At 44.9% G+C, this 10,555-nt stretch overlaps 2 non-coding genes across 2 annotated transcripts; both read right to left on the bottom strand.

The window, feature by feature from the left end:
- Nucleotides 1-802: 802 nt before the first annotated feature.
- trnar-ccu (transfer RNA arginine (anticodon CCU)) lies at nucleotides 803-875 on the bottom strand. Its single transcript has one exon. It is a non-coding gene; the product is annotated as a tRNA-Arg (tRNA).
- Nucleotides 876-9,828: 8,953 nt separating this feature from the next.
- trnar-ccu (transfer RNA arginine (anticodon CCU)) lies at nucleotides 9,829-9,901 on the bottom strand. The gene has a single exon. It is a non-coding gene; the product is annotated as a tRNA-Arg (tRNA).
- Between the last annotated feature and the right edge of the window lie 654 nt (nucleotides 9,902-10,555).

Here is a 10,555-nt window from a genome sequence, read left to right as displayed (position 1 = left end):
AGCTTACTTTTCCACCCAGCTTTGTATCGTCAGCAAATCTGGATACATTGTCCTCGGTCCCTTCATCTAAGTCATTAATATAGATTGTAAATAGCTGAGGCCCAAGCACCCCACTAGTTACAGCCTGCCAACCGGAAAATGACCCGTTTATCCCTACCCGCTGTTTTCTATCTGTTAGCCACTCCTCTATCCATGCTAATATATTACCCCAACCCCAGGATACCTTATCTTGCGTAGCGTTGTGGTTGTTGGAGGTCAATCATCTCAGCCCCAGGACATTGCTGCAGGAGTTCCTCAGGGCAGCGGCTCACCACCACCTTCTCAAGGGCAATTAGGGATGGGCAATAAATGCTGGCCTTGCCAACGACGCCCACATCCCAGGAACAAATAAAAATAAAACCTTTTACATGGCACCTGATTGAATGCCTTTTGGAAATCCAAATATACGACATCCACTGGTTCCCATTTATCTACCCCGCAAGTTACATCCTCAAAATACTCCAATAAATGTGTTAAACACAATTTCCCTTTCACAAAAACCTAATCATATGATTTTCTGAGTGCATTGTTACCACTCCCTTAATAATGGATTCCAACATTTTCCCGATGACTGATGTCAGGCTAACTGGCCTGTCTTCTCTCTCCCTCCTTATTGTGGATGATTGCACTGACCTTACGGCCTTGATGGAATCTTGGCTACAGGTGATAATACAATCCTCCTTAATGCAGCCTCCCCGCCTGGCAGCACCTTCCACCACTTGCCCCGCCTAAACCGCTGTTGTGTCAATCATTAAAAACACATCACCCCAGATGGGACTCAAACCCACAATCCCTGGCTTAGGAGGCCAGTGCCTTATCCATTAGGCCACTGGAGCTGAATACACAATGTAACCCGCCTGAGGGCAATTGACCGCTCTGAAATGTGACATCTGCCTCCGTTTCAGAGTCTTCGAAAGTTCAGCAGAGATGGGAGCTATTTTCACCCATCAAATCTGTCACTGCTCGCGCCATACCAGAGCCACCTACAACAACAACTTGCATTTATATAACGCCGTTAACATAGTAAAATGTCCCAAGGCGCTTCACAGGAGCGATTATCAAATAGAATTTGACACCGAGCCACATGAGATATTAGGACAGGAGTCCTAAACCTTGGTCAAAGGGGTAGGTTTTAAGGAACATTTAAAGGAGGAGAGAGAGGCAGCGAGGCGGAGATGTTTAGGGAGATACCATGCCCACTTTCCATTCCCCGACCCTGCCCGCTCTTTGTTTTCATCAGTGAGCCCTGAAACTTTGCTCAAATTTGATTCCCAATTCCTGGCCTTCTCCGCCATCAATACTACACTGCTCCACTGGGCTCCACTGGAATACACTGTAAGACTCAGCTGCTGTGACTCTGATCTTCTACTCAGTTGCTGCAGTTTGAAGGTAACTTTGTCCAGTTTACAGCCCATCAACCATCGCTGCTGTTTCCTGCTGAGTCTGTGACTGTCCCACTGGTTTATTTTGCTGCTGTCTGGGTCCTGGCCAGAAATTCACTCTCCTGGGCCAACGTCCATTTCTCCACTGTTTCCGCATCTTATGCTGGCCTCCAACTTCACCACCGCTTTCTGCCCCACAACGATTCTCCAACATTTCCACGGAAATACATCCAGCGTACCTCTCAGTTACTCTGGATTGTGATTGTTGGAGGTCAATCACCTCAGCCCCAGGACATTGCTGCAGGAGTTCCTCAGGGCAGTGTCCTAGATCCAACCATCTGCAGCTGCTTCATCAATGACCTTCCCTCCATCATTTTCTTTCCTTGAGATACTTATCCAACTCCCTGTTGAAAGTTAAGATTGAGTCTGCCTCCACCACCCTTTCAGGCAGCGCATTCCAGATCTTAACCATTCGCTGCGTAAAAACGTTTTTTCCACTGATGGGTGAGACTAGAACTAGGGGGCATAATCTTAGAATAAGGGGCTGCCCTTTCAAAACTGAGATGAGGAGAAACTTCTTTACTCAGAGGGTAGTAAATCTATGGAATTTGCTACCCCAGAGAGCTGTGGAAGCTGCAACATTAAATACATTTAAAATGGAGATAGACATTTTCCTAGCAGATAAGGGAATTAGGGGTTACGGGGAGAGGGCAGGGAAGTGGATGTGAGTCTAGATTCAGATCAGCCATGATCCTATTGAATGGTCGAGCAGCCGTGTGGCCTACTCCTGCTCCTATTTCTTATGTTCTTATGTCGCCTTTGGTTCTTTTGCCAATCACCTTAAATCTGTGCCCTCTGATTCTTGAATATCTCCAACTTACGAGAGTCTAACCACCACCCCTTGATATTCAACAGCATTACCATCGCCGAATTCTGCAGTGAGTGTCTCACCTCCTGACTCCCCAAAGCCTTTCCACCATCTACAAGGCACAAGTCAGGAGTGTGATGGAATACTCTGCACTGGCCTGGATGAGTACAGCTCCAACAACACTCAAGAAGATTGACACCACCCAGGACAAAGCAGCCCGCTTGATTGGCACCCCATCCACCATCTTGAACATTCACTCCCTCTACCACCGGCACACCGTGTGCCATCTACAAGATGCACAGCAATAACTTGCCAAGGCTTCTTCGGCCGCATCTCCCAAAGCCAGGGCTGATGTCAGGCTAACTGGCCCGTCTTCTCTCTCCCTCCTTATTGTGGATGATTACATTGACCATATGGCTGTAATGGATTCTTGGCTGACAGGTGATAATACAATCCTCTTTAATGCAGTCTCCCCGCCTGGCAGCACCTTCCACCACTCGCCCCACCTAAACCACCGTTTTATCAATCATTAGAGAACACATCACCGCAGATAGGGATCGAACCCACAATCCCTGGCTTAAGAGGCCAGTGCCTTATCCATTAGGCCACTGGGGCTGAATACACAATGTAACCCGCCTGAGGACAATTGACCACTCCGAAATGTGACATCTCCCTCACAGTTTCAGAGTCTTCGAAAGTTAAGCACAGATAGGAGCTATTTTCACCCATCATATCTGTCACTGCTCATGCCATACCAGAGCCCTCTACAATGACAACTTGCATTTATATAGTGTAATGATCAGTAAGCTGTCATTCTGGAATGGTACACTAGGTGGTGCTGTATGTATATAAGAGTGGGCTACCCATGATGCACTAGGCTACCCACAAGGCAGCAGTCAAGATGGAGGCCTCTACAGATACTGTGCCTAGTCCACATGTACTGAATAAAGTGTCTAGCAAAAGCTAGCTGTTCTTAATAAAAATGACTCGTTATTAATGAACATAACATGGTACCAGGATTGGTAAGATCTGCTGAATATTGTGCAACGCGACATGGAGAATTTGAAGCCACCAGAGCGTTTGAAACTCACAGGAAATATCGACTACAATTGGCAGACTTTTAAACAACAATTCGAACTCTACATTGCTCCCATCGGATTCGGTATGAAGCCAGATGCAAGGAAAATAGCGTTGCTGCTCATGGTTGCAGGTCCACAGGCGATAGAGATATTTAATACATTTGTATTTAATCCAGAGGAGAACAGAGGAAAATTAGACGATGTGCTAAAGAAGTTTGATACACATTGTTGTCCCAAAAAGAATGAAACCTATGAGAGGTACATCTTCTGTTCTCAGACACAGCAGCAAAATGAGACTTTTGATAGCTTTATAACTGATCTGAAACTGAAAGCACAGACATGTAATTTCTCTGAGCTGAAAGCATCCATGATTCGTGACCAGATTGTGTCATAGAGTCATAGAGTCATAGAGTTTTACAGCACAGAAAGAGGCCCTTCGGCCCATCGTCTCTGCGCCGCCCATCCATCCCTGTCCAGTCTAATCCCATTTTCCAGCATTTGGTCCATAGCCTTGTATGCAATGGCATTTCAAGTGCCCATCCAAATGCTTCTTGAATGTTGTGAGGGTTCCTGCCTCTACCACCCTTTCAGGCAGTGAGTTCCAGATTCCAACCACCCTCTGGGTGAAAAAGTTCCTCCTCAAATCCCCTCTAAATCTCCTGCCCCTTACCCTGAATCTATGCCCCCTTGTTATTGACCCCCCTACTAAGGGGAAAAGTTCCTCTTTATCTACCCTATCTATGCCCCTCATCATTTTGTACACCTCAATCAGGTCCCCCCTCAGCCTTCTTTGCTCCAAGGAAAACAACCCCAGCCTGTTTAGTCTTTCTTCATAGCTGAGGCGCTCCATCCCAGGTAACAACCTGGTGAATCTTCTCTGCACCCTCTCCAAAGCAATCACATCCTTCCTATAGTGAGGCGACCAGAACTGCACACAGTACTCCAGCTGTGGCCTCACCAGCGTTTTGTACAGTACCATCATAACCTCCCTACTCTTATATTCTATGCCTCGGCTAATGAAGGCAAGTATCCCATATGCCTTTTTAACCACCTTATCTACCTGTTCCGCTGCCTTCAGGGATCTATGTACATGTACACCAAGGTCCCTCTGACCCTCTGTACTTCCTAGGGTCCTACCACTCATTGTGTATTCCCTTGCCTTATTTGTCCGTCCAAAATGCATCACCTCGCACTTTTCAGGGTTAAATTCCATTTGCCACTTTTCTGCCCATCTGACCAACCCGTTTATATCGTCCTGTAGCCTGAGGCTTTCCTCCTCGCAATTTACCACCCCACCAATTTTCGTGGCATCTGTGAACTTACTGATCATACCTTTTACATTCTCATCCAAATCATTTATGTAGATCACAAACAACAAGGGACCCAGCACCGATCCCTGAGGTACCCCACTGGACACAGGCTTCCAGTCACAAAAGCAACCTTCGACCATCACCCTCTGCCTCCTGCCACTCAGCCAGTTTAGGATCCAACGCGCCAAGGCACCCTGGATCCCATGGGCTCTTACCTTCTTGACCAGTCTCCTATGCGGGACTTTGTCAAAAGCTTTACTGAAGTCCATGTAAACCACATCCACAGCATTTCCCTCATCCACCCCCCTAGTCACCCCCTCGAAAAATTCAATCAGATTTGTCAGACATGATTTACCCTTGACAAAGCCATGCTGACTATCCCCGATTAATCCTTGCCTCTCCAAGTGGAGACTAATTTTGTCCCTCAGAATTTTTTCCAATAATTTCCCTACCACAGATGTTAGGCTCACTGGCCTGTAATTCCCTGGTTTATCTCTGCTACCCTTCTTGTATAATGGTACTACATTAGCTGTTCTCCAGTCCTCTGGTACATCCCCTGTTCCATCATGTTTGGTATTCATGATAAAAAAAAGGTCAGGGAACGTCTGTTGAGAGAAACCGAACTAACATTGGAAATTGCTGTGAAAATATGCCACGCCAGCGAGCTAGCTCGAAAGCATGCGAAGACTTTCAGTGAAATCAATAATGATGCGATTGTAATGAGTGATAATGCTGCTGTCGGTGCTGTGTCCTACAAGGGGAAGAAACGTGGGCAGAACAGAAATGAAAAGCAATCGGAGGATTAAATTTTTAATTGTAAACGCTATGGTTACAAACACCAGTTAAGAAAATGCCCAGCGTTTGGAAAAATGTGCACAAAGTGTAATGGAAAGAATCACTTTGCCAAACAATGCTTTTCAAAACTAAAAACAAAGAAAGGGCAACGAGTTAATGTGATTGAGGACACTGATTTAAGTGAGACATTTTTTGTATGAATAGTGTCATGTGACAATGTCAAAAATGATACAGAAAATGTGCAGCCCTCAGATATGGACAATGCTGAACATAAAATTAATGCAGTAAAAGAGGACAAATGGATGATCCGACTGTAGATAAATGGAGCATTAGTTACATTGAAACTGGACACTGGGGCAAAAGCAAATTTAATCAGTATGAGTGACATTAAAAACATGAAAGAAAAGCCCAAAATACAGAAAAAGTCAGTACTACTGAAGGACTATAATGGACAGAAAATAGATAGCTTAGGTGCATGCAGACATAAAGTGACAGTCAAAGACAAAGTGCATCATCTCATGTTTTCTGTTGTGGATGAAGGACTTCATTCACTACTGGGTGACAAAGCTTGTGAGGACTTAGAGCTGGTCAAGAGAGTATACCGTATAAACTGTGCCATAAGCAGACCAGATGACTCAGTGGATTCTGTAGTAAATAATTTCCAGGATGTGTTCAAAGGATTTGGAGTTCTACCATTCACTTACAAGATCCAGCTAAAGGAAGATGCTCAGCCAGTGGTACATGCTCCACGAAGAGTTCCAGCACCCCTGCGTGACCGGCTCAAGAATGAACTGGACAGAATGACCACACTAGGAGTCATCAGGAAAGTCGAAGAGCCAACAGACTGGGTTAACTCCATGGTATGTGCAAAGAAAAAGAACAATGATCTAAGAATATGCATGGATCCAAAGGACTTAAATGCAAACATAAAACGTGAACACTACCAGATTCCCAAGCAAGAAGAAATCACCAGTGAAATGTCAGGTGCCAGATACTTTACAAAGCTCGATGCATCACAAGGATTTTGGCAACTAAAACTGGATGAAGAGAGCACCAAATACTGTACCTTCAACACACCATTTGGCAGGTATTGTTTCCTCAGAATGCCTTTTGGGATAATATCTGCATCTGAAATCTTTCATAGAGCGATAGAACACATAATTGAAGGTCTGGAAGGAGTTCGGGTCTATGTTGATGATATCATCATCTGGGGCTCCACACTGAAAGAACACAATGAGAGACTGAATAAAGTGCTACAGAGCATACGCCGGAATGGACTGAAGCTCAACAAAGCCAAGTGTCAGTTTGGTGTCCAGGAAGTCACTTTCCTAGGAGATAATCTATCTGGTAAAGGAATAGAGCCAGATATGGAAAAAGCAAACGCCATACTCAAAATGCCCCGACCCACTGACGAAAAAGGAGTGCTATGCATCATGGGGATGATAAACTTCATTGGAAAGTTCATTCCTAACTTGTCAGCCAAGACAGCCTGTCTGCGAGACCTGCTACGTAAAACAAATGAGTTCGCATGGACAGAAAGACATGAACAAGAGTGGATAAACCTCAAAACAGTGCTGACAACCACACCTGTACTCACCTTCTTTGACCCAACAAAAAGAATCAAAGTGTCAACGGATGCATCAAAAGATGGCCTAGGTGCGGTCTTGCTACAAGCAGAGGGTGAAGATTGGAAGCCTGTTGCCTATGCCTCCAGGTCTATGACTGATACTGAGTGTCGATACGCCCAGATTGAAAAGGAATGTCTAGGCTTGGTAGTTGGACTAGAAAAGTTTCATGGCTACATATATGGACTTCCCACCTTCACAGTTGAGACAGACCACAGCCCATTGGTTGCCATCATAAAAAAGAACCTGAATGAGATGTCTCCAAGGATTCAACGACTCATGATGAAGCTGCAAAGATATGACTTTGAACTGATCTACACACCAGGCAAATACATAGCGTTAGCAGATGCACTATCCCGAGCACCCACAATGAGTCATGTGAGCTGTACTGAAGAAGACGTGGATGTTCATGTGAGTATGGTCACTGCTGCGCTGCCCGTGTCAGACACAAAATCAAAGCAAATAGCAGAAGAAACAGTAAAAGATACAGTATTACAAACAGTAATAGAGAACATTCATCATGGTTGGCCAAAAGGTTCCTGTCCAAAGTACTATCACATCAGGTCAGAGTTAAGTGTCGCAAGTGGACTATTACTAAAACAGAACAGAATAGTCATTCCACAGGCTCTACGTCAAGGCATGCTCAAAAGTATTCATGAGGGACACCTCGTAATTGAAAAATGCAAAAGGAGAGCAAGAGACACTGTTTATTGGCCTGGCATAAATAAGGACATTGAGAACATGATAGGCAAATGTGAGACATGTCAGAAACACCAAAACAAACAAGCAAAGGAACCAATGATAGTAGCTGACATACCAACAGCACCATGGCAAAAAGTTGGTATGGACCTTTTTCATTTAAATGGTAAAGACTATCTAATAGTGATTGACTACTATTCTAACTATCCTGAGATGGCGCTGCTCTCAAGCACCACAGCAAGCAGTGTCATAATGCATGTGAAATCCATCTTCGCCAGACATAGAATTCCCAGGATTGCCGTTAGCGACAATGGTCCGTGCTTCAACTGTAAGGAATGGCAACAGTTTGCAGCACATTATGACTTTCAACACATCACATCCAGTCCTTTCTATGCTCAGTCGAATGGTAAGGCAGAGAAAGGTGTTGAAGTTCTCAAGCAGCTGCTGAAGAAAGCGACAGAAAGCAAGTCTGATCCTTATCTCGCCCTGCTGAGCTACCGAGCCTCACCTTTAGACTCTGGTTCTTCACCTGCTGAGCTCCTAATGGGTCGCAAGTTGCGTACCACGCTACCCTGCTGTGCAAAAGAAAAGCAGAGTAAGGAACTGAGACAGAGACTTCAACTGTTAAAGCTGAAACAGAAATCACACTTTGAAAAGTCATTCAAAACTCTGAAACCATTGACAAGGGATGATGTTGTCAGGATTGAGGATCCAGATGCATGGAACAGGAAAGCTACAGTTCTTGAGGAAGTAGGACCAAGGTCATACGCTGTTAGAACTGAGGAAGGACAGATTCTCAGGAGGAACCGCCGTTCCCTCCTAAAAACACAAGAGACTATCGAAGAGCAAATCGATGACAATGCCACAACTGAATCTTGTCACTCACCACCAGAACAATCAAACACAAATACACATACAGGCTCTCATGAAAACACATCAGACTTACCTGTGCTGAGAAGATCCACACGTGAAGTAAAAAAGCCTGATAGACTTAATCTTTGAGTACAAAGAAAACTACATTGAAAATGCATTGACTGTTGAAGATGTTTATGTTGTTATTGATTGATATTGATTGATACTGATTTTGTTTAACCTCAAAGAAAGGGGGATGTAATGATCAGTGACCTGTCATTCTGGAATGGTACACTAGGTGGTGCTGTATGTATATAAGAGTGGGCTATCCACAATGCACTAGGCTACCCACAAGGCAGCAGTCAAGATGGAGGCCTCTACAGATACTGTGCCTAGTCCACATGTGCTCAATAAAGTGTCTAGCAAAAGCTAGCTGTTCTTAATAAAAATGACTAGTTATTAATGAACATAACATTATAGCACCTTTAACCTAGTAAAATATCCCAAGGTGCTTCACAGGAGCCATTATCAAACAAAATTTGACACCGAGCCACATAAGGAGAGATTAGGTCAGGTGCCCTAAACCTTGGTCAAAGAGGTAGGTTTGGAGGAACATTTAAAGAAGGAGTGAGAGGTAGCGAGGCGGAGATGTTTCGGGAGATACCGTGCCCAGTGTCCATTCCGCGACCCGGCCTGGTCTTTGCTTTCATCAGTGAGCCCTGGAACTTTGCTCAAATTTGATTCCCAATTCCTGGCCTTCTCTGCCATCAATACTACACTGCTCCACTCGACTACTCAGATCTTCTATTCAGTTGCTGCAGTTTGACGGTAACTTTGTCTAGTTTACAGCCCATCCCCCATCGCTGCTGTGTCTGTGACTGTCCCACTGGTTTATTTTGCTGCTGTCTGGGTTCCTGGTCAGAAATTCACTCTCCTGGGCCGATGTCCATTTCTGGATCTTATGGTGGCCTCCAACTTCACCAGTGCTTTCTGCCACACAACACTTCTCCACATTAACACCTCCAGCGTACCTCTCGGTTATTCTGCCCTCCCAAATCCCTTCAGAATGTCTGTCAACTTGCAAACACTGCCCTGACCATCTACAAGTTTATTCTGGATGGTTGCATTGACATTCTGGGCCTTGACGGCAATATCATAGTGCCAATCTTAAAAATACATCACCCCAGATGGGACTCGAACCCACAATCCCTGGCTTAGGAGGCCAGTGCCTTATCCATTAGGCCACTGGGGCTGTATACAAAGGAATGAAAATCATGAGACTTAAGGGTCAGTTTGTGACCGCCAAATAATTATTTACAGGGCAAATTATTCTCACCGCAGACAGAAAATCTTTGATTAGGATTTAAAATGCACATCAGCTGCTGTGACTCTGATCTTCTATTCAGTTGCTGCAGTTTGAAGGTAACTTTGTCTAGTTTGCAGCCCATCCCCCATCGCTGCTGTTACCTGCTGAGTCTGTGACTGTCCCACTGGTTTATTTTGCTGCTGTCTGGGTTCCTGGTCAGAAATTCACTCTCCTGGGCCGACGTCCATTTCTGGATCTTATGGTGGCCTCCAACTTCACCAGTGCTTTCTGCCACACAGCATTTCTCCACATTTCCACAGAAATACCTCCAGCGTACCTCTCAGTTACTCCGCCCTCCCAAATCCCTTCAGAATGTCTATCAACTTGCGAACACTGCCCTGACCATCTACCAGTTTATTCTGGATGGCTGCATTGACATTCTGGGCCTTGACGGCTATATCATAGTTGTAGTGTATGTGCTTTTAAGAGCCCCAGGTGTGCTGTAATGCCGGTAATGGCCACTCGGGCTATATAAGCCTGTATATTGTGTATATCCGTTAGAACCCCCCCCCCAGACTTTGCTTAGTAAACAGCTATGAA

This window comes from Somniosus microcephalus, chromosome 28 (genome assembly GCF_052327205.1).
Source record: "Somniosus microcephalus isolate GS21.2 chromosome 28, FLI_Smic_1.0, whole genome shotgun sequence".
Classification (NCBI taxonomy): Eukaryota; Metazoa; Chordata; class Chondrichthyes; order Squaliformes; family Somniosidae; genus Somniosus; species Somniosus microcephalus.
The sequence above is the reverse complement of the archived record's forward strand: the minus strand, read 5'-3'. Positions and strand labels throughout refer to the sequence as shown.